Here is a 27,809-nt window from a genome sequence, read left to right as displayed (position 1 = left end):
GCAATCATCGGAGAAATGTTGGAGGGTGTGTACATCTGATGTCTTCTGGATGAAGCCTTATGAGGGCTTAGACCCAAACTAGATATTTCGTGGCAAACATGGAGAAGGTTGAAGAAATAGCAGTGAAAAAATAGCAAGTGGAGGCAGTGGCAGAGGAAGCTGTTCGGGCACCTGGGGCTGGTGCACCCAGGGGTGGGGCAAAACACCCATGGGGGTGGGGCGCACCGCGGGGCCTCCGGAGTCTGCCTGCCTCCTCCCATTCAGCTGCTCTACAGCCGGGGGAGAGGCAGCGAACGGACCGTTTGTGTAGCGTAGAGCCTGCGCGTGCACAAGCTGCCAAATCTCTCCCAGGAGAGACGCGTGCTACAGGCCCCGTGGTGAGTGCTGCCTGGCATTGTGTCACACCCCCCCCAATGGTGACACCCGGGGCGGCCCGCACCTACCGCACCCACCTTCCTCCACCCCTGAGTGGAGAAGGGTTATTTATCCTCCCATTCACCTCTACTCTCCTCCACTCTCCTCCCTCAATTACAGTGGTACCTCAGGTTACATACGCTTCAGGTTACAGACTCTGCTAACCCAGAAATAGTGCTTCAGGTTAAGAACTTTGCTTCAGGATGAGAACAGAAATCGTGTTCCGGCGGTGCAGCAGCAGCCGGAGGCCCCATCAGCAAAAGTGGTGCTTCAGGTTAAGAACAGTTTCAGGTTAAGAACGGACCTCCGGAACGAATTAAGTACTTAACCCGAGGTACCACTGTACCTTTCCACAACTGAGGTTTTCATATTTATGATAAGGACCTCAAGGAACAGCTCTCCTTACATGAAGCAGCCTAGACCCCACAGTCTTTATCAGAGGCCCTTCTCAACGAGGGAAGAGAGGAGGGTGGCAACACAAAAACAGGATTTTTCAGTTGTGGTTCCCCATTTGTGGAATGCTCTTGCCAGCTTTTCAGTGCTTCACCTTAAGATGTTGTTTGTCTAGGTTTTTGATTATAAGTTTGGATCATATCTTGGAATAATTTGGACCTTTACTGTAGTGATCACTTTTAGTGGGATGGAATAGGATTTGTACTTTTTATAGTATTGCTGGATGAGCACTTTAATGATTTTTTAAATTATTATTACTTATTGTGTCTTGTTTTCTTTGCTATTTGCTTTTTAATTGCTTTTTAACTGTTTTCTAGTCACTTTGAGACATCTTTTCATATACAGAAATAAATGAATGCAACAGATGATAACAACAAGAGCAGCTTGTGTGTAATTCAAGTCCATTTACAATACACGAAATTAGATAAAAGTTGCAAGAGACACAAACAAATTGGGTGATATCTAATGTTAATCATACTAAGAATAGATCTGTTGAAGTCAATTGAATTGTGTGACTCAAATTTATTTATTCCAATGGATTTACTGTAACACTGAATATCACTCATGGTTTTTATGTAAGACAAGTGTATACATAATTGAGCAAGTTGATAAGCAACTCAACTTACTGCACTGGAAGAAAGGCAAATATTTAAACATAGATACCAGACACAGGAGGGACACGGGTGGCGCTGTGGGTTAAAGCCTCAGCGCCTAGGACTTGCCGATCGAAAGGTCGGCGGTTTGAACCCCCGCGGCGGGGTGCGCTCCCATCGTTCTGTCCCAGCGCCTGCCAACCTAGCAGTTCGAAAGCACCCCTGGGTGCAAGTAGATAAATAGGGACCGCTTACCAGCGGGAAGGTAAACGGCATTCCGTGTGCTGCGCTGCCTCGCCAGATGCAGCTTGTCACGCTGGCCACGTGACCCGGAAGTGTCTGCGGACAGCGCTGGCTCCCGGCCTTTAGAGTGAGATGAGCGCACAACCCTAGAGTCTGTCAAGACTGGCCCGTATGGGCAGGGGTACCTTTACCTTTACCTTTACCAGACACAGGTACACTGGAAAGTCTAAAAAAGGGAACTTGGATCTAGAAACTGAAATTAGCAGAAAAGACTAGAAAACAATCTAGGATGATAAATATTTGAAATGTATTTACCTACATGAAAAACAATATTTAAAATGCATCCACAGGTGGTATAATGCAGGAGTTTTCCTATATAAATAACTTATTTTTGGATGTGTGGGTATTACAGAGGTACCTGTTACCACATATGATGGCTGTATCCAAATGTTTATTTATTTTGAGGAAAAGGTGTTTCAAGAAAGAAAATTACTTCACAAAATGTATTAATTATCACCAGTTTGATAAATACTTATGATATCCAAATTAAATAATTAATCATATGTTGATAACAGCAAGCTTAATCGTATCAAGACTTTGGAAAGATTTTAAAGGAACAACAGTTGACAATAGCATTCAAAATTGTGTATTTTGGCAATGGCAAAAAAACCTAACACAGAAAGGAAAACTAGTCAAAGGACAACTTAAAACCGATAATATAATCAGTGTTTGAATAGATTTTTTTTCACTAATAAAAAAAGAAAAAAGCAGAACAGCTTCATCAACCTTTATGTGGATTTGGAACCCAAGCCCTCTGAAGAGGTAAACTGACAAATTATGTGGGCTGATCTTCGAGATAAAGCAGGGATTCTTGAAGCTTGAGACAAAACAGAAATGCCTGTAAAGAAGCAAAAAGAATACATTTTTTTATATATATAAATGTTAACAGCGGCAGCTGAGAATTGTAGTCCAAAACATCTGGATGGCATCAGGTTGGGAAGACTGATTTATACATGAAAGTTAAAATATTAAATTAAATGATCAACGCAGAAGCCACCCTCAGAGCAACACAACCTAGGAGCTATTTTCACACACTTCTAGTCAGGAACTATTGCTGCTAGAATGCTTCTGAAAAATCAACCTCCCAGCATTTGCCTCCATCCAGCCATCACTGGGCCCCACAGAAACAAGTTAGTTGCAAGTAACCTTAAGTTTTATGATTTCCAAGTGCACTTAATTATGACTAAAGTTAGCTGTCTTGTAGCTATATAGTTTTTGAACGGCTGTTTGTTTGTTTGTTTTGGTTACTGCGGCAGTGGCTGCCCTTGAGTAACACACATTTTGGAAAAGAAAAACAATCTGCATGCCCCTGCCCTTCCCTTTAGTAGGATCTTTCATGTTCCTGCTAATGTTATTTCTTCTGGCAAGCCTGACGAACTAATGTAGGTGTAAGGGCTTGTTTACCCCTGCTGCAAGCCAGTCCTCCTACTACCCAGATTCCTTGCAAACATGCAGCATATATTGGTCCATAGCAGTGTAACCCATTGCTTTGATGGGCATCCATATTCAGCAAAATATTCATGAATATTGTGCATCCGTTTGTGACAGACAGAGCATCGAGTCATCATCTAATCATGGCAGGAAGGAGAAATGGCCAGTCCGGAGAAAGTGAGGATGGTAAAGAGAGAATTTGACAACGGCCCTACTGGCCGGGCACCAATTCTCTCTGATCCTCAGTAAAGCCATAGCAGCTTGCAGCCTCCCACCTGCCAACTTTGCTCCCCACTCCTTCAGAATCAGTGCTGCAAAAATAACATCCACTCACAAATTGCCAGGGGGTGAAATTAACGCTTTGGGCAGGTGGCGTTCTGCATCCGACAGGCAATACATTCACACTCCCCTTCTGTTACTCAGTATGTCCTGTTGACTTCTTCACTTTCAGGTATGGCACCCAAAAGAAGTTGGATATGCGGCCACAGCATCGTTCACTGGGCAAGGGCCCATGTTTCATTCTCCTCCCGAGGCCATGGACTCAGTTTGCCATCAGATGTCCAGATTACATGGTTCGGCTGCAGGGGTATGCGATGGGAGCAGCTGATGCCACTCTTGCCATCCAAAATCAAGGCATCCAGTCCGCCTGATCTCTTAGTCATCCAGAAAGGTGAGAATGACCTTGGTCCTAGGAAGGGCATAGACCTCATCTGGGCCATCATTGCAGAACTGGGCTCTCTTAATGGATTCTACCCCCAAATGACCGTCTGCTGGTCTGAACTATTGGAGAGACGTCAGTGGTGGGATATGCTAGCTCCCTCAAAAATCAACAAGGTTAACCACACAATCGGGTGCAAAGGGGAGGCTATAGGTGGAAGGGTGATATGGCATCCAAACAGCACTTATGTTCAGGTCACCTGTCTGACGTCATTGGCAATGATGTGTGGCTCAATGACATCCCTGCTTTCCTCCGGGAAAACCCATGGTTAAGCAGTGAATTGGAGCAAACAGCAATAAGGTTTCCTGCAGATTGATGCTTATTCTGATTTATTGCTAAAGAGCGGTTTTCCAGGGGAAGGCAGCGGGACAAAGGCAGAACCACTCAAGCCCATGCTTTATAGGAAATGTGGTTAAGCCCTTAATCAAACATTTAGTCAATCTCTCTTTTCCATCCTGTCTTCCTTGTTTATTGGGGTTAGAACTGAGTGACTGACCTTTTGTAAAAAAAGAGAAAAAAGTTTTCTTTGTGCAAAGAACCCAGAGAACATATCTTTACCTAGTTCATGCTTTGATGCAAAAATACAAATACATCTGTTTCTTAAGGCAAAAGAAATATGAAGTGGTTCAGACTAAGACAATGAACAGAAACAGGAGTGAATGGTGGGAACTGTTACTGACTATGCAGTCACACCGGCTTGTTCCCCAAGCTACGGTATATCTTGTGATCAACTAGTACAGTTTACACCAAATCCTGTATTGACAAAATTTGGGACAGTGTACTGGCATACAGTTCTTTCCTGCCATTTAAAATTGAGTGTGATGTGCCCGTATAATGTCTCAAAGAATGATTCACCCATGTGATCCATTCATACAACTTACTACAGTGGTACCTTGGGTTAAGTACTTAATTTGTTCCGGAGGTCTGTTCTTAACCTGAAACTGTTTCTGTTCTCATCCTGAAGCAAAGTTCTTAACCTGAAGCACTATTTCTGGGTTAGCGGAGTCTGTAACCTGAAGCGTAGGTAACCTGAAGCGTATGTAACCCGAGGTACCACTGTAATATAATTCTGCACTTCCAGAACCAAATAGCCACTATCTTTTAGGCTCTAAAAAACAGAGGATCAATTTTATTTTATTTTTTGTCCCAGTAGTCCAGGATGTCCTTACACTCTACAATTCACCTTAAGAGGCAAATCCTGTTATGACTGCAAAAGATCTGTATTCCAGTTCAATATGCTTATAAACTGCAGGCTTCAGAGTAACTGCACCCCTCCTAGCTCCTTGCTTTTTAACATTCTACCTGATGAAGGGCTCCGGAGAACTTGAAAACTTGCTCACTATTTTGTGGCAGTTCAGTTGACCCTGATAAAAGTATTGCCTTATTGTGTGTTTTGGTTCCCCCCAAATGTACTTAGCAGCTACTTGTTCTTCTGTAAGTTTTAACTTTTAAGCAGGAAGGGAGTTGAAACATTTCCTTATTGTTGCCTTAACTAAAACAGGATGTAGAATGGATAGCCGCTGCATGCCTTAAACAATATATGGTCTCCAGTTGCAAATCATCTTGCCATGGGTCTGGAGTTCATAATGGGTAACAGAATATGCAATGCTTGCAAATCCAAATTAGAAGCTTATTTCCCCCTGGGAATTTTTATTAGCCACTGAGAGGGCCAGAGGTATAGCAGCGAAAGAGACGTCACAAAAACTGTTATCAGCTGACTTATTCTTTATCAGTAAACTGCAGATGGCAGCTCTTTTGCGTGGTGGCTTAGGGCCTTTTCAAGCTCCCAAGGCAGGCATGGCCAGCACTGCTATGCTGCAGAATGTGAAGCAAGTAACCTGCTTCAGGCAGAATCATTGTGGGTGGGGGAGATACATGAAGGCAGGTGCTGAAATCTGAAAGGTGCAAAGACACTTTTGACAGTAGTGCCTCTAGCCAGGAAATGGGGGTACCATTTGGGCTCCATTCTAGGCAGCAATGTGTCCTGGGATGGCACTGGGAAGAGATGGGGTGCTTCCTGGCTAGCAGCTTCTAGTGTTTCCCAATCCTGACTCCTCTGCTATAAACAACAAGTGGAAAGGCAATGGACTTTCCACGCTGCAGAAGGTTTAGTGCTATGTCTGCATGTATAGATAGATAATGTCAGATTTTTAGCCAGCTGCAAAACCAAGAACAAGAACATAAGAACTGGGGTCCATTCCAAGGAATACAGGTAAATTGGCTGAATGTACATCAAGTTTGTTACTTATAAAATACTAAATGCTGTTAGACAACTTACACCCTTTAAGCAAATATTGCAAGAAAACTCAGTCCTCAAAAGGTTTAGATTCTAGAATTATTATTCTTCTTGTTATTATTCACTACCCACCTTTCATCCTAAAGCCCCAGGGGCAGGTTACAACATTAAAAAATGAAACGATGATATAATAGATATATTGTTTAGGTTTAGTAAACGTTAGGTTTCAATTAGAACTTGTATAACTGGGATATGTTATAAGACAGTCTCTATGTGTATTAGAAAGGGAGTTATGCAAGGGGTGTGAGGTGTTTAATTCGTGTTGATGTGTGAAGACTGTGTGTCAGACCTTGAGAATGTTAACAAGATCCATGTGCATTGGAATGTCTGGACCTACTTCTGAGGATCAGCAATTAGCATGGGAAGAGTTACTTAACCTAGGCAAATGTCTTGAGTGTGTACCAGTCTTTAATCCTAGTCAATCAACAAGTGTTGATAAAGTCCGGAACTCCTTTTTTCAGTGAGGGCCTGGGGAGATTAACTATTAGTACTGCAAAGCATCAAAAGGATTGGCCATTAAAATGCAACTGAATGAAGAAGGCTTAGTTGTTAGAAACAGCAGAAATCAGGAGAGATGCCTTAGAGACTGAGTGTTGCACTTCTGTGGGGAACAAGCCCCTCTTGAACTGACCATGCTGTAGGATCTGGGACTCCCTCCATGCAGGCTGAAGGTGCAAAGATGTGAATAAATCCTATTTCTTAAAGCTACGACAGTCTCTGTCTCGCCTTCAATTCTCCAAAGAAGCACAGACCCTGGCTGAGTGCCTGGAACCTCCTGGAATCTTGCTACCTCTCCGCAGAGAGCAGGGGTGGCACCCAACTTTTGTAACAATATATTGGTGGGTGGGAAAGCCAATGAAATCAGCATCTGTCAATATAAGGGGAAACTTGCTGAAGCTAGCCCATAGGTGGCCATAGTCATCAGTTGAAATAGCCAACATTAAATAAATTTGGGCATTTAATTGCTAGAGAAGATGTTCTAACAGCAGTACATGCTATCGCTCAGTAGGAGAACATGTGATTTGCTTTTGCAAAGGATCCCAGATTCAATCCCAGCCATTTCCTTGTAGAACTTGAAAAGGCCCATTTGATTCAATCCAGTGAAGAATAATATGTATTCCATCTGAGCAACAAACTGTATTACGTTCCTAAATAAAAGAGTTCAGGTTCAAGAAATACTTTTTTTAAAAAAATAATATTTATTACTTTTCCAACAATTTAAACACACACAAAAACAAAAAGAAAAAAAAACAATACCATACAATACAAAAACACTACATAACACATTAAACTAACAAAACAAAACAAAAACAATTTAAAAAACATCGAACAATTTCCATATCTTATCTTTCATTCACTTATTTCAGTGACCTCCTCACACCTCCCTTTTTGTATTCCACTTCTGTTGATTGTTTCAGCAATTCCTTTCCATCTTCCTCTGCTTTCTATCCTTTAATTATCTTAAAAGATTCTAACCTTATTCTTCCCTTTAATACTCTATTAATCTATTTGTACTTAATTCCTTATAACATTTCTACTAAAGCCATATAACTTCCTTCCAACATTTTTCTAACATTCGTTAATTTTACAATATTTCTGTAGATAGTCTTTAAATTTCTTCCAATCTTCTTCCACCGACTCTTCTCCCTGGTCTTGGATTCTGCCAGTCATTTCTGCCAATTCCATATAGTCCATCAACTTCATCTGCCATTCCAGGTTCAAGAAATACACGTGGGTTTTTTTAAATACCCTAGGAGGTGATTACTAAAGAAAAGAGGAGGGATAAAGCATCAAGGATGCAGTGAATTTTATGTTCTCCAACTCATCCCCCTTTTAGGTAATCACATCCTAGGACATTTCTACACACGAGACTTATATTGATTTTGCATTATATAAGCCGCCAATACAAATGTAAACCTGACGTTGACTGCCAACAGCAGATATTTGATTACTATTCTGAATTCTTTCCTCTATTAAATAAAAAAGAACAAGAGAGACTGAAATGTATTTCATGGAGACTTGTGCATTTCCCCCCTAAGTAGTTAAGTCCCACTGAATTTTCTGCCAAGTAAGTGTGCATATGATTGCACCTTTCGCCACAATCCAGTGTGCATTCACCTGGGAATAATCTCCATGGTACATAGTTTGTATGAACATGCTTATGACTGCACTGTTTGTGTTTCTCTAAACCAGTGGTTCTCAACCTTCCTAATGCTGCGACCTTTTACAGTGGTGCCCCGCAAGACGAATGCCTCGCAAGACGAAAAACTCGCTAGACGAAAGGGTTTTGCGTTTTTTGAGCTGCTTCGCAAGACGAATTTCCCTATGGGCTTGCTTCGCAAGACGAAAAATGAAAACGTCTTGCAAGTTTCCTTTTTCTTAACACCGTTAATACAGTTGCGACTTGACTTCGAGGAGCAACTCATAGAACGCGGTGTGGTAGCCTTTTTTGAGGTTTTTGAAGACTTTGGTGATTTTTGAAGCTTTTCCAAAACTTCTTTTGCAGCCATTTTGTAAGTTAAACTTTTAAAACTTTTTTGGGGGTTTTTGGATTTTGGGTTGGGGTGTTTGGAATTCAAGGACTTGGTGTTGGGGAGGGGTTTGCAAGAATCTGGAAGCTTGTGTGTTTTTTTTCTGCATTTTTATGATTTTCTGTGACCATTGGGCCACTCTGCTGTTTTTTTTAAAAAAATCTGGATTTGAATTTCTGTGTGGTGGGTGGCTGGGGGAACAGTTGAGGAGGGGTTTGCAAGAATCTGGAAGCTTGTGTGGTTTTTTTCTGCATTTTTATGATTTTCTGTGACCATTGGGCCACTCTGTTTTTTTAAAAAAATTCTGGATTTGAATTTCTGTGTGGTGGGTGGCTGGGGGAACAGTTGAGGAGGGGGTTCTTCAGCAAGAAGCAAAGAGTGGAAGAGGAACCTTCTTCGAGTTGTCCCCCAGAGTCTTAGAAAATGTACTGTACACTTTGTTGATTTTTAAATGTTTTTCTATCATGTTTAGAAACATAATTTATTTTTCCTTCAATTTTTGAAATGCTCTTTACAGTATGTGTGACTTTAAAGAGCACTTAATAAACTCTTGTTGTACCAAATTTGGCTTTGTTTGGACTTTTTTTGACCATAGGAACGCATTAATTGAATTTCAATGCATTCCTATGGGATTTCGTGCTTCGCTAGACGAAAAAACTCACGGAACGAATTAATTTCGTCTTGCGAGGCACCACTGTAATACAGTTCCTCATGTTGTGGTGACCCCCAACCATAAAATTATTTTCATTGCTACTTCATAACTGTAATTTTGCTACTGTTATGAATTGTAATGTAAATATCTGATATGCAGGATGCATTTTCATTGTTACAAATTGAACATAATTAAAGCATAGTGGTTTATCACAATAACAATATGTAATTATATATTGTGAAATATTTATTTCTAATTACGAATAAATGAAATTTTGTCTTGAACCATGGTGTAGCATGGGTCACAGCCTTAATATGACAACAGTAAACTACATTGCTACATTTTGCGACAGTATGCGTAAAAAGCCAACGTCAGTGCGAAGGTTGAGATTGCTTCTTTCTCACCAGATCAGAAATTCTCGGTGCAGTCTTTGCAAGAGCACAACGAAGATCATCTTCCACAACAAGTCTACTTCTTTATTTAGACTTGATAACCAACAAGCTGGAAAACCCTGTTTCACAAAGATATGTTGTTGGAAATGGAAGGAGGCGCAACACAGTCTCAGACAGAACAGGATATGACTGCAAACACTTGAATTTTGTAACTGGCATTGTAGAGAAATCAGTTCTCGCTGCATCGCTGTTAATAAGTTCAATGATCTCCTCTTGTACTGTCTCAGGAACACCTTCAACTTTGACTGTGAATGGGCTTCTGACAAGTGCAAATGGGGTGTCAGGTAGATTTGGAAAGTACGATGAAATTTTGCGTGCAAGCATGTGCAAGTGTTCTTTCACAGAAATTATCATCGTAATCCTTTTGTCTGGTTCAATGTCATGTTCGTCAAAGAAAGCAGATAAGGTAGGCAACATTTAATTTTATTTTCATCCATATTTTTTTTTTACAAAGCTGAAGTTTCATTTGGAATGATCGGATCTTTTCAGACAAATTGAGGCATGTTGAATTTGGTCCTTGCAGTGATAAATTTAACTCATTCAAGATGACAAAGATGCACGATTTCTGTTCTCATCCTGAAGCAAAGTTCTTAACCTGAGGTAATATTTCTGGTTTAGCGGAGTCTGTAACCTGAAGCATATGTAACCTGAAGCATATGTAACCTGAGGTACCACTGTAGCTGCTTTCAACACAGCAGCTGCTCTCTGCACAGTAGCTGTTCTCAGTAGCTGTTCTACACAGTAGCTGTGACGGGTCCGCATAAGTACATTATGGCGCCAATCCTATCACATACACCTGTATTTGTACGGGGTGTATGTGATGGGGTTGGCACGGTGATGTCCATAGCTGTCAACTTTTCCCTTTTCTTGCAAGGAATCCTATTCAGAATAAGGAAATTTCCCTTAAAAAAAGGAAACATTGACAGCTATGATGATGTTATCACGCCGGGTACTCGGTTGTGGGCGTATCTGCCTGTGGGTGGACCCACCTGGAGACGGATAGAGGAGCGATGTCTCTGTTCCTAAGACCATTGGAAATATGTGTTTTCCAATGGTCTTAGGCAGAGGTCGGCAACCTAAGGCCCATGGGCCGGATACGGCCCTTGGGCCTCCCGGAACCGGCCCATGGACGGGTCCGTGGATTGACGAGGGGAATCCATGGTTGTTGTTTTTTTGTGGTGCGGGCACCGTTCCCCCCCCCACTGACATTTTCCCTCCTCTCCCTCACCGCGGCGGAACCTCCCCCTCCTCCCAGTGTAGCAAATCGCTGGCCAATCACCTGCCAAGGTTTGAGGCCCTGGCCAATGGGCGAGCGGCAGATGCGCGTGGCCGAGAGGAGGAAGGGGGCTGGGCTGAGCTGGCCGAGCGCGTTTCCAGCAGTCCCTCATCAGAGCAAGCTGTTTGCCGCCGCCGCTTGTGCTGCCGCTGCCACTCTTCTAAGCACGGCTCCTGTCCCTGCCCTTGCGAGTGGCAGAGGCTGTTGGCGGTGGAGGAGCCCACCCCCCCCAAAAGCTTGCTGACCCCTGGTCTTAGGTGACCCCTGTGAAAAGGTCATTCGATCCCCAAAGGGGTCGCAACCCACAGGTGCTCTAAACAATGCCAATACAATCCACGGACAGGGTTTACCCCGAGAAAACTTCCTGATAAATTACACTCAAAAGGAGAATAACAACTTCCGCTGGTTTTGAAGCACATCTTGTATTCCTCATGCAGCTGCTCACTCCATACAAAAATGAAAGCTAACTGAGCTTTTCTGCTGCAGGCAACAGTTTCAAATTCTTGCCAATCAATCCTAATTTAATCATGTGCCATCCTGTTGAATGCTTGCATGCCAGCACAGTGGTGAGAGAGATTGCTTTTCCAGAGGCAATTTATGACATAGATGAAATGTGTTTGTCTTTAGGCAACAGTTCCCCACCCCCAAGAAAACTTATCTAATCATTCCCTAAATTTTGTTTGGATTTTAGGCACAGTTCAACTCTCTATATAACCTTCTTTTGAAAATAACAGTACATTTATGGGCAAATAGCAGTCAGGTAGGAGGTGATTTTTAACATAAAACCAGTGCAGGGTCGACTTAGATTCCAGATTAAAGGTTCTCCAGTTCTTTCTCCCCTCCAAAATAAAAGCAACCAGTTGTTCTTTTTTAAAACATGTGATGGGACATCACATACAGTTTGGCCCTAAAAGCTACCAAGGGCCTCAGAATATAAGATACTGACTTTAGCTTTTATAAGTGTGTCCATAAATTATTTCATTTAAATACTGCTAAAATATTTATGCTAGTCATAAAAAATCAGAACTGGTCGCCACAATATTGTTGCATGCCACCCCCAATTTCTGAGCAGTACAAGATTCCAGGGAGTTCCAGGTACACTTACTCAATTAGTGTTTCCTTTTGGAAAATGAGACACAGAGGGAGACTGTGGTGTCTTTACTATATATGGTTTATTTACATGTATCTACAACTTGAGCCGGTTCCCAGCATCACATTCCAAGAGGGTCTCTTGCCTTCTCTCATAGCTGCATCCCTGGATTCAAACAAACATCAGCCATTGTGCTGCACCTCCTGTTTACCTGCTTCTCCACTGCCTACCCTAAGCTTCTAACTCACAACTAGCTTTTAAAACTTGGCTTAATTAAAGGATTAGAAGTGTCTGGCACATATCCCTTTATCATCGTAGTTGTTCTCCTCTGCGCACATTCCAGCCTGTCAATATCCTGCTTAAATTGTGGCGCCCAGAACTGGACACAGTACCCCAGGTGTGGTCTGGCCAAGGCTGAATACTTCCCTTGATTGGGGACACTATACTTCTGCTGATGCAGCCTTGAACAGCAATAGCTTTTAAATAGTATCACACTGTTTTCTCATGTTAAGCTTGTGTTCTGCTAAAATCCTTAGATCCATTTCACATGCTGGGTCATAGTCATCACAGCGTTCTTTTCTAAGTGTTCACAGACTGACTGTTGAATTATCTGTTCTAGGACCTTTCCTGCTGTTAATGTCAAGCTCACCAGTTAGTAGATACCTGGGTCATATTTCCCCCCTTTCTGAAGTTGGGGACAGCATTTACCCCCCTCCAGTCTGCGAGGATCTCACCTGTTCTCCAAGAATTCTCCAGAGGCTCTGAGACTACATCCGCAAGCTCCATTAGTACCCTTGGGTGCAGCTTATCAGGTCTTGGAGAGTTGAATTCATTTAAAGTAGCTAAGTGTTCCCTTACCACCTGTTTTCTTATCTTGGGTGAAGACGGGGCAAAGTAGGTGTTGAGCAGTTCTGATTTTTCTTTGTCACCCAGTAGCATTTCTTAGTCTTCTCCGTGCCAAGGACCTACTACTTGCTTGTTCATCCTCTTGCTTTGAACATAGCCGAAGAAACCTTTTAAAAATTATGTTTGACCTCTCTTGCAAGCCTGAGCTCATTCTGAGCTTTGGGCCCACCTCATCTTCTCCCTGCAACTGTTGGCTACTTATGTATACTCTTCCTTTGGGTTTTCCCCTTTCTTCCATTTCTTATACAGTGGTACCTCGGGTTACATACGCTTCAGGTTACAGACTCCGCTAACCCAGAAATAGTACTCAGGTTAAGAACTTTGCTTCAGGATGAGAACAGAAACCATGCGGTGGCAGCGCAGCGGCAGCGGGAGGCCCCATTAGCTAAAGTGGTACCTCAGGTTAAGAACAGTTTCAGGTTAAGAACGGACCTCCAGAACGAATTAAGTACTTAACCTGAGGTACCACTGTGCATGCCCATCTTAAATCTCAGCTCATCTGTAAGCTCCTTATGCAGCCACACCAGTTTCTGTAGATGCCTCCCACTTTTATTTCTTGGTGAGGTTCCATGTTGAACTGTTGAGAACACACACCTGTGCCATTATTCGGCCCTGTTCACCTCTGAAACAGGACAAGCATGCTTTCTTAGTTATTGACCTGTAGCGAAGGCTGTCTTGCCATTTTTCTGTTTCTGATATTACAGAGCTGTGCTGCCACCCAGTGGATGTTTCCTATGACATCCATATCATCATTTACCTAATACATTGGTACCTTGGGTTAAGTACTTAATTCGTTCCGGAGGTCCGTTCTTAACCTGAAACTGTTCTTAACCTGAAGCACCACTTTAGCTGATGGGGCCTCCTGTTGCCACCGAGCCGCCAGAGCACGATTTCTGTTCTCATCCTGAAGCAAAGTTCTTAACCCGAGGTACTATTTCTGGGTTGGCAGAGTCTGTAACCTGAAGCGTATGTAGCCCGAGGTACCACTGTACTAAACTTGATAGTCCTATGCCTATCAAATGCAGTCAAATGGGGCCACCTTACAAGCAAGAAAGGTAGGGGGTTGCATATATTTAAGGGGCACCCAGGTATGTAGAAAAGTATTAGCTTGTAAATGAAAAATAATAATGGAGCAGTGGACCCAAACAGCTTGTGGAGGACTGAGAATGTGCATTACCCTTATGCAACGCTGAGAACAGCTAAACATCAACTGAAGAACTTTGGCTCTGTACACGTACCATATATTTGAAGTCCTTTAAAGTGCATGCCTCACCCCCAAATAATCCTGGAAACTGAACTTTGTTCAGAGTGCTGGGAATTGTAGCTTTCTGAGGGCTGAGCTACAGCTCCCAGGATTCTTGGCAGATGCATTAAATGTATGGTGTGTATACAGATAAATAAAGAAAAAGGAATAGGAGGAGAGAGGTGGCCTCATCAAGCCCCAGGTAGCTAGAAGTATTCTGGAATGAGAGAGGTGAAAATAGAGTCAGAAGATACACCTGAGATGTGTCAGACCTTAACCATCCCTACCAGCTTTCACTGCAGCATACGATGGAGGAGAAGGAAGGAAATACGCTCCCGCACCAGACTCAGACAATCAGAGTTGGATCTCTGCTAACTCAGCCTCAAACCTCAGCCGTCAGCTTTATTGGGCTATTGTGCTAAACAGTAGAAAATTGCTGAGTTTGGGGAATAGGTGAACTGGAAGTTATTCATTTAGCCCCCAAGTTCAGCAGCCTTAGGCTTTTGCACTGTGGGTAGTGGAAATTAACCAGTTCTTGAAGTCTCCACCCCACCGTTCTGCCCAGATGCTGAGGTCCAGCTCCAAGGGCCTTCTCACGGTTCCCTCCCTGCGAGAAGTGAGGTTACAGGGAACCAGGGAGAGGGCCTTCTCGGTAGTGGCGCCCGCCCTGTGGAACGCCCTCCCATCAGATGTCAAAGTGATAAACAACTACCTGACATTCAGAAGACATCTCAAGGCAGCCCCGTTCAGGGAAGTTTTTAATGGGTGACATTTTAGTGTATTTTTGGTCTCTGTGGAAGCCGCCCAGAGTGGCTGGGGAAACCCAGCCAGATGGGAGGGGTACAAATAATAAATTATTATTATTATTATTTATCCTTTATCCCCCCTGCATTTCATCTCAGGCCTCCAACCTCCTACTTACACAGCTGGTATTACCATGTAGTTGAAACAGGGCCACCCACTGGCAAGGTACATCAGAAGCTGCTTTATACTAGGAGGTCACGCTGTGTGTTCACTTGGCTCCATGTTGTCTACCTTGATTGGCAGCAGATCTCCAGGGTTTCGAGCAGGGTTCCCCCCACCCTCACGTCTTTCCTGGTTCTTTTTAAACTGGAGATGTTAGGAATTGAAGCTGGAGCCTTTTGTATGCAAAGCAGGGGCTGTTCTACTGAGTGATGCCCCATCCTGAGCTATGGTACCCAGGGCATGGTGCCACAGTGGAGCTCAGGCTCAGCTGACCCCAGGCCTACAACATCCAAGACCTGTAAGTGACCACCCCTGCAAAGGCAATTTATTGGCAGAGGGAGGCACATGGAATGTATAAAGGGAGGTAGAAGAGAGAGAAGCAGAAGATGTGAAGGGAAGCATCTCAGAAGATAAAGGAAAGCAGTGGAGGGGATATATCTTTCAGTGACATACCCTTCAACATTTCTCTGATGAAAGTAGGGATGTCCTTTCCCTCCTCCTCCTCCTTTGTTATTATTATTACTATTATTACTATTGCTACCCTGCCCATCTGTTTGGTTGCCCCAGCCACTCTAGGTGACTTCCAACATGTATACAAAAATTTAAAACATTAAACATAAAAAAAAAACCTTCTGAAAGTTGTATACAGTCATACCTTGGTTGCTGAACGGAATCTGTTCCAGATGTCCATTCGACTTCTGAAAACGTTCGGCAACTATGTGCTGCCAAATGCAGCAGTTCTTTCCAAGAATATCAGGACGAAAGGAATGAGGAGGTGGAAGGGGAACCAAAAGTGTTTTATTAACAAATAAACAAACAAACATACAAAGCACAACACAAAACGTACCCGACAGGGGCCACCCCATCTCCCCTTCAGCTGCCCGGAGCCCCAGGTAGAGCAGCAGGAGAAAGACCCCGACCGTCGGTCTCCCAGCATCAGGTCCTTTGATCTGGGCAGAAGCTCACCGGGCCCCTCCCACCTATGGCTTTTATAGCCTGCCTTGATGTAATCAAGTGCACCTGGCATTAAGTAAAGGTAAAGGGACCCCTGACCATTAGGTCCAGTCGTGACCGACTCTGGGGTTGCAGCGCTCATCTCGCTTTACTGGCCGAGGGAGCCGGCATACAGCTTCCAGGTCATGTGGCCAGCAGGACTAAGCCGCTTCTGGAGAACCAGAGCAGTGCACAGAAACGCCGTTTACCTTCCCATCAGAGCAGTACCTATTTATCTACTTGCACTTTGCCGTGCTTTCGAACTGCTAGGTTGGCAGGAGCTGGGACTGAGCAACGGGAGCTCACCCCATTGCGGGGATTCGAACCACTGACCTTCTGATCGGCAAGTCCTAGGCTCTGTGGTCTAACCCACAGCGCTATCCACGTCCTGCATTACTCATGATTAATACAGAGCAGCTGAGAGTCTCCCACTACCTGCAGCTGGCATCCAGCCAGCACTTGCAACACAGAAGAACCCAATAAACTCCAGACAGGTGTGTGAAACACAAGAATCAAACTGGGGATGTTAAAGGGAAAGGGACATGCCACCTAACTCCTCAAAATATAATTGTCTTCCGCATTTCCACGTCAAACTAAGGCATGGCTTCAGATTGGCTGCAGGAAGCTCCTGCATGCAATCAGAAGCCGTGGAAGCCACGTTGGATGTTTGGCTTCCAAAGAATGTTCACAAACCAGAACATTCACTTCCAGGTTTGAGGCGTTCAGGAGCCAAAGCGTTCGACTCGTAAGGAGTTCAGCTTCCAAGGTATGACTATAGTTACTTATCTCCTTGGCTCAGGGGTTACATAACTCCATACCCTCCAACATTTCTCCAGTGAAAATAGGAACATCTTAAGGAAAAGTGGGACATTCCGGGAACCTTCTTTTCTGAAGCCAAAATGACATGGACAAGAATTGACCAAATATGGGTAACTAGAGGAATGGCACCAAAGACAAGAAAAGTAGAAATTTGTCCAAAAACCTGCTCCGACCATAATGCTGTGAAGATGGAGATGAAACTAACACCAACTGGCTCCTTCAGATGGAGGATGAATGATACCTTATTTAGAGATGAAGAAGTGACTAAGAAGGCCCAAAAAACCTTGAGACACTATTTTGAGATAAATATGAACACTAATGTTGAAAAAAGGGTAATCTGGGACGCAAGCAAAGCTGTCATGAGAGGGTTCTTGATACAACAGAATGCAATAAAGAAGAGAACTCAAAATGAGAAGAAGGATAAAATATTGGAGAAAATAAAGGAAAGTGAAAAGAAATTGAGAGCAAAACCAAAGTCGCAAGAGATCTTGAGAGAAATAAAGTTGTATCAAGTACAATACATGAAAATGATGAATCAGGAGATAGAATGGAAAATCAAACAAATGAGACAAAAGACATTTGAGTCGGCTAATAAATGTGGGAAATTGTTGGCTTGGCAAATGAAAAAAAGACAAAAATTAAACACTATTTTGAATTTAGAAGTGGAAGGAAAGAACATACAGAACCCAGTTGAGATTAGAAACTGTTTCCAGAGGTATTTTAAACAACTGTATACACAAGGGCCACAGAAAGAAATTGATGTAGACCGATTTTTGAAAATAAATGGATTACAAAAAATCTCTCAAGAAAATAAATTATTGCTGAACTATAAAATAACTGAACAGGAGGTAGAAGGTGCCATTCAGAATATGCAATTAGGTAAATCTCCAGGACCGGATGGACTGACTTCTAGATACTACAGATCTTTAAGAGAATGGTTAGTACAACCTTTAAAAGAAGTCTGCAATGAAATAATGGATGGGAAAAGGGCACCAGAGTCGTGGAAAGAAGCGTATATCACACTTATACCGAAAACAGAGACTGAAAAGACGCAGCTTAAGAACTACCGCCCCATATCACTGCTTAATGTGGATTATAAAATCTTTGCAGACATTTTGGCTAAAAGTCTAAGAAAAGTGTTAGTGGAAGAGATTCATAAAGATCAAGCAGGCTTTCTCCCGGGTAGACACTTGTCTGATAATATGAGAAACATAATCAATATTTTAGAAAAATTAAAAGTGAATATTAATACTAAGGCAGTTTTGATATTTGTGGATGCGGAGAAAGCATTTGACAACATTTCTTGGAGTTTTATGAAGAAGAATCTACAGGGGATGGGGGTAGGTCAAGGCTTTGGAAACAGTATAAGTGCAATTTATTCAGAACAAAAGGCTAAATTAATTGTTAATAACGTGGTGACGGAGGAATTTAAGATAGAAAAAGGGACACGACAAGGTTGCCCAATTTCTCCATTGCTTTTTATATCGGTCCTGGAGGTCCTGTTGAATATGATTAGAAGGGACCAATTGGTTAAAGGTATACAAGTCGGAGCTAAACAGTACAAATTGAGAGCATTTGCAGATGACTTAGTATTGACGTTACAGGAGCCAGAATCTAGTAGTAAAAGAGTTTTGGAACTGATTCAAGAATTTGGTCAGGTTGCAGGATTTAAACTGAATAAGTTAAAAACAAAGGTTTTAGAGAAAAATTTAACAGAGATTGAGAGAGAGAGGTTTCAGAATGAGACAGGTCTAACAGTGGTTAAGAAAGTGAAATACCTGGGGATTAACATGACAGCTAAAAATGGGAATCTATTTAAAGACAATTATGAAAAATGCTGGACTGAAGTGAAAAAAGATTTAGAAATCTGGTCAAATTTGAAGCTTTCACTGCTAGGCCGTATTGCTGCGATAAAAATGAATGTATTGCCTAGAATGTTGTTCCTGTTTCAAACATTGCAAATTTTGGATAAAATGGATTGTTTCAAGAAGTGGCAGAGAGATATTTCTAGATTTGTCTGGCAGGGCAAGAAGCCTAGAATAAAATTTAAAATATTAACGGATGCAAAAAAAAAGAGGTGGATTTGCCCGGCCAGACCTTAGACTTTATTATGAATCAGCAGCTTTTTGCTGGCTGAAAGAATGGCTGCTTCTTGAAAACACAGACATTTTGGATTTAGAAGGTTTTAATAATGTATTTGGATGGCATGCATATTTATGGTATGATAAGGTCAAAGCACATAAAGCATTTAAAAATCATATTGTCAGGAAAGCATTGTTTAATGTCTGGATAAGATATAAGGACCTACTTGAAAATAAAACCCCAAGGTGGTTGTCACCGATGGAAGCGAAGGCTCAGAAAAAGCTCAATATGGAGGCCAAATGGCCGAAATATTGGGAAATTTTGGAACAAGAGGGAGACAGATTGAAATTACAGAGTTTTGAAAAATTAAAAAATAAAGTGCGAGATTGGCTTCATTATTATCAGATAATGGAGGCATATAATTTGGACAAGAAAATTGGCTTCCAGGTGGAAAAATCAAAATTGGAAACAGAACTGCTAGAACCCAAAACTAAGATTTTGTCGAAGATGTATAACTTGCTGTTGAAATGGAATACTCAGGATGAAACGGTGAAATCTGCTATGATTAAATGGGCACAAGATGTTGGACATAACATAATGATAGCTGACTGGGAACAGTTATGGACCACAGGTATGAAGTTTACGGCATGTAATGCCTTAAGAGAGAATATTATGAAAATGATATACAGGTGGTACATGACCCCAGTCAAGCTTGCAAAAATCTATCATTTGCCCGATAATAAATGTTGGAAATGTAAAGAAACTGAAGGTACATTCTTTCACCTTTGGTGGACGTGCCCAAGGATTAAGGCTTTCTGGGAGAGGATATATAATGAAATGAAAAGGGTATTTAAATATACCTTCCTGAAGAAACCAGAGGCCTTTCTCCTGGGCATAGTCGGCCAATTGGTGCCAAAGAAAGATAGAACTTTCTTTATGTACGCCACAACAGCAGCAAGAATACTTATTGCAAAGTATTGGAAGACACAAGATCTACCCACTCTGGAAGAATGGCAGATGAAGGTGATGGACTATATGGAATTGGCGGAAATGACCGGCAGAATCCGAGACCAGGGAGAAGAGTCGGTGGAAGAAGATTGGAAGAAATTTAAAGACTACTTACAGAAATACTGTAAAATTAATGAATGTTAGAATGATGTCGGAATGAAGTTAAGTGGTTTTAGCAGCAATGTTACAAAGGAGTATGTAAAAATGGATTGTTAACAGGTGAGAATCTAAAGTTATAATATATTAAGATAAAGGATTAAGATAAAAACAAAGAGGGAAAGGATTTGCTGAACTAACTAACTGAACTGGAACACAAAAAAGGAATGTGTGAGGAGGTCAGGGAAACAAGTAAATGAAAGACAAGACTTGGAAAGATTGATTTGTTTTTAACTGTTTTTATTTTTCTGTATTTTGTATTTTCTCTTTTTTTTCCTTTTTTCTCTTTCTTATTTTTGTAATCTTTTCTGAAACTTTAATAAATATCATTTAAAAAAAAAACACAAATCAGAAACCAAGACGGCTTCTGTAAATCCAGAACTGTCCCTGGAAAATAGGGACACTTGGAGGGTCTGCAGTAAGGAAGAGTGAACCCCCTCAGTGAAGCCAGCAGCTAAAGACTGAAGTAACTATGAAAGCAACTCTTACTAGTCTCATATTAGTAACTAACAGTGCCTTGCAATTAACTTTGGTTTAGGAGTTGAGTTACTGTGTGTGGTTCTTATTTACTAATTTTTGTTTCCATTAATTATTTAAGGAAGAAGAAGAAAAACCCACGAGATAAAGAACATTTTAAATGAACATTGAGTTCTCCAGAGCAAGAACCTGTTGTTCTGCCCTGCTAATCCTTAATGCAGTAATAAGGCTCTATGGGATTGGCTGGCTGGTTTTCAGGAGAGCTCTCAAGAGTGGTGCAACAGTGGAGAAAGTTTTAAAGAAAGTAATGGTAATAATAGGTGGAACTTAGAAACCACTACAGATCTTTCTGTATCTATGGTATCTGCCGGTCCAACTGTCACGGTCCAGTTCATGGGCGATCGAAGTCCTGGCTGGGGACGTCAGGACCGGGGGCAAGACGGCAGGGTGGGAGCAGGAACAGGAGTCCAGAAACCAGGAGTCAGGAAGCCAAGGGTCCGGGGATCAAGAAGCCAGGAGTCATGAAGTCAGCGGTCCGAGGATTAAGAAGCAAAGAGTCACAAAGTCAAGGGTCCGGGAATCAAGAAGCAGGGAGTCAAGGAGCCAAATACAGCAAGGCAGGGAACGTGTTGCTGTGGCAAAGAGCCAAATGGAAATGCTGACGTTATATCCCTTCCCGGCTCTTGCTGTGAGTTACTAATCAGCCTCACCTGTGCGGCCACACCCTGCCTCTTCAGAACAAACTTAGGAAGGCCCCAGTCCTGCAAAGTCCTATTAGTCACAGGGCCTGGCTCCTGCATGCACTCCTGACACCAACAAGGTTCATGCATGGGAGATGTTCATCTGGATTCTGGACAAATTGGGATGTGTGGGGAAAACACAAGGCCAAGGCATCTGACGGTGACCAAATCAAATGTGCATTTCTTCAGTTTAGCATATAGATGGTGTTCATGGGGCCACTGCGAGACCCAATGGACGGCTGCTATATGTTGCTGGAATATCTCAGGGTAGATCAGGATGTTATCCCAGTAGATGATTATGAATTGATCTTGCACGTCTTGGAACATGCCGTTCGTAAAGTCCTGAAAGACTACCAGAGCACTGCAGAGAAAGAAGGACAAGGCTATATCATGTTTTAAGGACTTTTCTATTTGCCAGCCCTGCCTCCTTTTTTCCAAATGTGCACCAAGTTGTACGCTTCCTTCAAATCCAAATCGATGCAGTGATGGGGCCATCTGCAGGTAATTAAAGAGTTCTGGCATCACCGAGAAGAAGCAGTGATTCCAAATAGTGATTTCATTCAGGGTTACAGGTAATTGTTCTGCGGATTTCTTTTTGACAGAGTATTGGGGCTCCTGCCAGGAAGGTGGATAGACAGATAAATCCATCAGCTTCTTTCCCAATGAATTCCTTGAAGGGGCTCAGGTTCAGAGAAGGGTGTAAATGTGTTTGTTATATGTTGGCATCTTGGCTCCTGGAATTGGGTTACAATTGTTTGCCTTGTGCAGTGTAAGGAACTGAAGATACATTCATAATCACAGTAGATTTCAAGGACGTGAAGTGTCAGTTTGCATTTCTTAGTGCAGAAAGTATTGATCTGATGTTTCCTATTCTAATTAATTCAAAAGGGTTCCGGAAGCTTCTCTGTGTGAAAGAAACAAGCAGAAGGTCCATGATGTTTGGGTTATTCCTTCAGAGAAGCTGAGCACAGCTGGCTTAAACTGGTTCTCTTATGTCTTCTGACTATAATAGTGAGGCCAGAAGGAGCCTGGGTTTCCCTTTCTCTCTCTTTTCCTTCTGGTGTGGTGTTCTGTACATAGCATGCTTAGTGTTAAGGTTTAGACGTATTATAAGTTATTGTAAATTTAAGTTAAGTCTGCTGCAACTGGATTTCTTATGGACAGTGCAAATCCTGAATGTATTGGATTTGTGACCATTATGCCCATTTGCCTTCAGTAGCAGTAAAGCTCTGCTGGATGACATAGTAATTGCCTCTGGTCTATTTTTGGGGAATCCTGCAACGTGTTTAAGTTTTTACTCTGCTAACTATACGTTGGAATCTGCTCTGGATAAATATTGAGCAGAATTTCATGGCATGAAGAGCCATCAAGGAGGCTGGAGTTGCAGTAGCTATAGCACAAGTCACTGGAACAAAATGCTCATTTTGTCTTTGGTCAGTCTGAGTGCTGCGAAGAGAAGCATGAGGAGAAGTTGTCAGGCTAGTCTCGCCTAACAGGAGATGGGCAACCTTTGAGCCAGTGTGGTGTAGTGGTTAAGAGCGGTAGACTCGTAATCTGGTGAACCGGGTTCGCATCTCCGCTCCTCCACATGCAGCTGCTGGGTGACCTTGTGCTAGTCACACTTCTCTGAAGTCTCTCAGCCCCACTCACCTCACAGAGTGTTTGCTGTGGGGGAGGAAGGGAAAGGAGAATGTTAGCTGCTTTGAGACTCCTTAGGGTAGTGATAAAGCGGGATATCAAATCCAAACTCTTCTTCCCTTCTTCTTGCCCATGAGGGTCACATGCAGTGATTGGTATACTGAGCCAGGTGAGGTATTGGCTAGCAGTGGTTGTGACCTGGGCAGGCATGTTCATTCACTTATGAACAAATTTATTCTCTTTCTTCCTTGCAGCTTTCAAAAACTCACCCCTGCTGGGAAGACCACCAATCTCTGTTATTGTTATTGTTGATGTTGTTGTTTCTTGGCATCCGTCTGACCACAACTCTGTTATTTTTTTAACATTTAATTAAAAAAAAAATAGTGGGTTGCAGCAGAAAGAAAAAGAATAATAGGGTTGGAAGGGACTCCAAGGGTCATCTATAGCCATCCAACCTTTGCTTTGAAACCTCCAAGGAAGGAGAGGCCCCCACCTCTCATGGGAGTCTGTTCTGCTGTCAAACAGCTCTTACTGTCAGAAAGTTCTTCCTGATGTTTAGTTGGAATCTCCTGTCTTGTAACTTGAAGCCATTGGTTCGTGTCCTGCCCTCCAGAGCATAAGAAAACAAGCTTGCTCCATATGACAGCCCTTCAGATATTTGAAGGTGACTATCCTATCTCCTCTCAATCTCCTCTTTTCCAGGCTAAAAAAAACTATCTCTGTATCAGGGCTATGATGAGGGATTGTGAGTTTAAAAAGAAGTTGTGGCGTTTGCCCGTTCTTTTGAAAATGTCTGTACAGGGGGAGAGAAAGAGTTAATTGGTAGACCAATAGAAAAGCCAGATGCGGAGCCTACCTGTTTATAAAAGGGCTTAGCCCGAGGTTTAGTTGGTTAGTTGGGAAAAGGCAGTTGGGAAAGCAGTTGGCAGACTGATGGAAATAGAGAGACAGTGCAGTTGGTTCTTGTGTGAGCGGAGGTAGAAGAGTTAGAGACAGAATAAAATACGGTGGTATCTCTGGTTACGTACTTAATTCGTTCCGGAGGTCCGTTCTTAACCTGAAACAGTTCTTAACCTGAAGCACCACTTTAGCTAATGGGGCCTCCCACTGCTGCTGCACCGCCGCCGCCGCACAATTTCTGTTCTCATCCTGAAGCAAAGTTCTTAACTCGAGGTACTATTTCTGGGTTAGCAGAGTCTGTAACCTGAAGCGTATGTAACCTGAAGCGTATGTAACCCAAGGTACCACTGTCAAACTAAGAGGGTAAAGGATAACAGCGTTTTGAATGCATTTAAAGTTTATTTGTGTTTGCAATAAACTACAATCTTCATTGTTAACTTAAGAATCTGACTGAGACTAAGTGATTTACCGGGGAGGACCTGGTTGGTGGCAGCGGATTAGTGGTGTACGGGTCAATAGTCTGTGAGATGACCAGGGGATCCGTACGAACACCACAGAAGTACACTTAGAATCTGAGTGACAGACGCAAAAGGAAAATGGAACGGAAAGGGTAGAGGAAAAACAAGCAGATTAGACACCAGTTCTTAATCAGATACTTAAACTTACAATGACCACCATGAATTGAATGGGAGGGGCCAAAAGGCAGCTGGTTTCAGATATGCAGACTGAGCTATGCTGTGTGCAGGGATCTTGCCACTGAAATCAAAGCCAACACTGCCACTCATTGGAAAGGAAACTGGAAATGGCAAATGGAACTGGAGTCCCCAGATAAGGGATCCGCACTAACAGCTACAGCTATCTATTTCACTGGGTGCCCTTGCAGACCCAACTTGATAAGGAGCTATTTCTGTGCACTCTTGGCTGCTAGTTATCATTCCCTGCACAAAGCAGCTTTTTCTGCATGGGGGAACTGGTTCAAGACAGGGATGCGTACGTCAAAGCCTAGTTCCACATACTGGGCTTGCTAGATTGGGGGACAAGCATGTGAGCTTTTCCAAGACTTCCTCCCAGCAAAGGGGGGGGGGCCCTAATTCCAAGCTTGCGTATAAATAAATTGTAGATACACTTGAACCACACAATAACCCCGAGTCTAGAATATTGTTGCACTCCACTCCAATTTTTGAGCGGTGCGAGATTCCAGAGGTTCCAGGCGTTCACCCAGGAGTCATGTTTTCTTTCAGAAATGGGGCACAGCAGAGACTGTGGTGCCTTTATGATACATGGTTTATCTACACACATATATACAACCTAAGCCTATGGTGAAGGGGTTCGCAGCATTAACACCCCAAGAGGGTCTTGTTCCTCCCACAGCTGCAGCCTTGGATTCAAACAGAAATCTTCCCTGCCTTTCCCCTCAAGAGCTGCGTCTACAAACGTAGTCAGGGCTGCCGAAAAGATAGGGCCAGTTTTGCTTGTGAAGACACAACCACCTGGGTGTCACCCAGAGTACGCTAAACCTTTAAGGCACGTTCTTTCTCTCAAAGAATTCTGGGTATTGTAGTTTACCCAGGACTGGTCCTACCATTAAGCAGGGTGAGCTGACTGCCTCAGGCAGCATGTGCTAGGAGGCAGTGGTGCTGCTTAGCTCTTCCTCCTGAGCGCCCTGACCATGCCCTTCTGTTGCAGAAGAGAGCTGTGTGTCATGTCCTTTGCTTTCCACCTTTATAATTATCCTGCTGATCTCCTTCAGGGTTAGTGCAGTGCCTGGTTCCTAGCAATGAAGTAGGATTCAGCACATTGGGTAACCTCATGAAGAAAAGCAATCTATAATATTTCCAGTACATGAATGACATGGTCTACATCCTGAGGCTCCAATACTTTGGCTACCTCATGAGAAGAGAAGACTCCCTGGAAAAGACCCTGATGTTGGGAAAGATGGCAGGCACAAGGAGAAGGGGACGACAGAGGATGAGATGGTTGGACAGTGTTCTCGAAGCTATGAACATGAGTTTGACCAAACTGCGGGAGGCAGTGGAAGACAGGAGTGCCTGGCATGCTCTGGTCCATGGGGTCACGAAGAGGCGTACACGACTAAACAACAACAACATCCCATCACTAGTAAGTCATCTTCACAGCCTTCTTCTCTTTGCTGATGTCCCTTTGCACCAACCTCTTAAGCAATCCGCAAGTGTCCCTGCAATCTGCCCTGTTTTTTGTTTTATTCCATTTCTTCTATACTCTTTCAAGATGGGACGTAAGAAAACACACAGACTTCAATATATCAATCCACTCTTTGTGGGGGGCGGGGAGTGGATGATGTGTTTCCCCCCCATCTTCTGTCACTTTCTGAGGAATCTTATACCTTCTGCACCCCTTGCTGAATGCTGCTTTGCGTCGAGATGATATCTTCAGGGTGCAAAACACAGTGTTTTCTCAGAGGTCAGAGGCTCCCTTGGCAAGCCCTGCACTGGGAGCTGCTTAAGAAGCTAATGGTGAAACGTATCACATCAAGGCTTTCTACATCAATAGCTATAAACAAGGCCCTGGAGTCCTCAGGGTTTCATCCTGGAAGTGGAAGAAATGAGCTGGTGCCCTTCAAATTTAATACAAGCTAGAGAAACTCAGCATCCATCTAAATCAGGCTCATGTCTACAAGTTGTGTTTTCCAAACACAAACTTTTTAATTAGCTCCATGGAGGCTTCAAGAGAGCATTCCCTAATTACTGTCAGCTTGTCCAATTTCTAATAATTCCTCATATGTATTTGTGAGCCAACAACTGGCTTCAGCAATAGCTGCAACATCTCAAATATTATTCAGCTTGTTGTGATGAACTACGGCATTGATCACTTTTTTTTTTTTAAACGCTCAGATTAATCTTGTTCAATTTCCTGATATATGTTTCAGGATTCTGTGGAGGTGGGGGGAGAGTATTTTCTTGATACCCATGATGTGTCCACGCATACACAAATCATCTATTAATAATAATAATAATATTTTTTTATTTATACACCGCCCTCCCCAGCCAAGGCCGGGCTCAGAGCGGCTTACAAGCAATAATAAAAACAAGATGAATGATTACAACTTAAAAACAAAAATAAAATACAACATTAAAATAATGGAACATTAAAATATTAAAATGTAGCCTCATTGCAGGAGGAGAAGGAAAAGAAAAAAGAAAGAGGGGGAGGGAGGGAATCAAATTGGCTCCAAGCCAAAGGCCAGGTGGAACAACTCTGTCTTACAGGCCCTGCGGAAAGAAATCAGATCCTGCAGGGCCCTGGTCTCATGAGGCAGAGCGTTCCACCAGGCCGGAGCCAGAGTTGAAAAGGCCCTGGCTCTGGTTGAAGCCAATGTAACTTCTTTGGGCCTGGGATCACTAGGGTGTTGTTATTTATGGACCTTGAGGCTCTCCGTGGGGCATACCGGGAGAGGCGGTCCCATAGGTACGAGGGTCCTAGGCCATGAAGGGCTTTAAAGCTCAAAAGCAGCACCTTAAATCTGACCCTGTACTCCACCGGGAGCCAGTGCAGCTTGAAAAGCACTGGGTGAATATGCTCCCATGGCAGAGACCCCGTGAGGAGCCTCGCTGCAGCATTCTGTACCTGCTGGAGTTTCTGGGACAGCTTCAAGGGCAGCCCCGCGTAGAGCGAATTACAGTTGTCAAGCCTGGA

General features: G+C 42.9%; 1 protein-coding gene across 2 annotated transcripts in view; it reads left to right on the top strand.

The window, feature by feature from the left end:
* The first annotated feature begins 3,228 nt into the window (after positions 1–3,228).
* OR6V1 (olfactory receptor family 6 subfamily V member 1) overlaps positions 3,229–27,809 on the top strand; it is a 38,352-nt gene continuing 13,771 nt past the window's right edge. Inside the window, exons 1-2 of one of the 2 annotated variants that reach the window (XR_013980682.1) lie at positions 3,229–3,864; positions 9,799–10,336. The gene's annotated coding sequence lies outside the window, so the exon portion shown is untranslated. Of the gene's footprint in view, positions 3,865–9,798; positions 10,337–27,809 lie in introns of those variants that run through there. The other variant, XM_080986965.1, reaches the window with a different exon arrangement.

Source organism: Podarcis pityusensis, assembly GCF_964106645.2.
Source record: "Podarcis pityusensis genome assembly, chromosome: 17".
NCBI classification, from domain to species: domain Eukaryota; kingdom Metazoa; phylum Chordata; class Lepidosauria; order Squamata; family Lacertidae; genus Podarcis; species Podarcis pityusensis.
The sequence above is the reverse complement of the archived record's forward strand: the minus strand, read 5'-3'. Positions and strand labels throughout refer to the sequence as shown.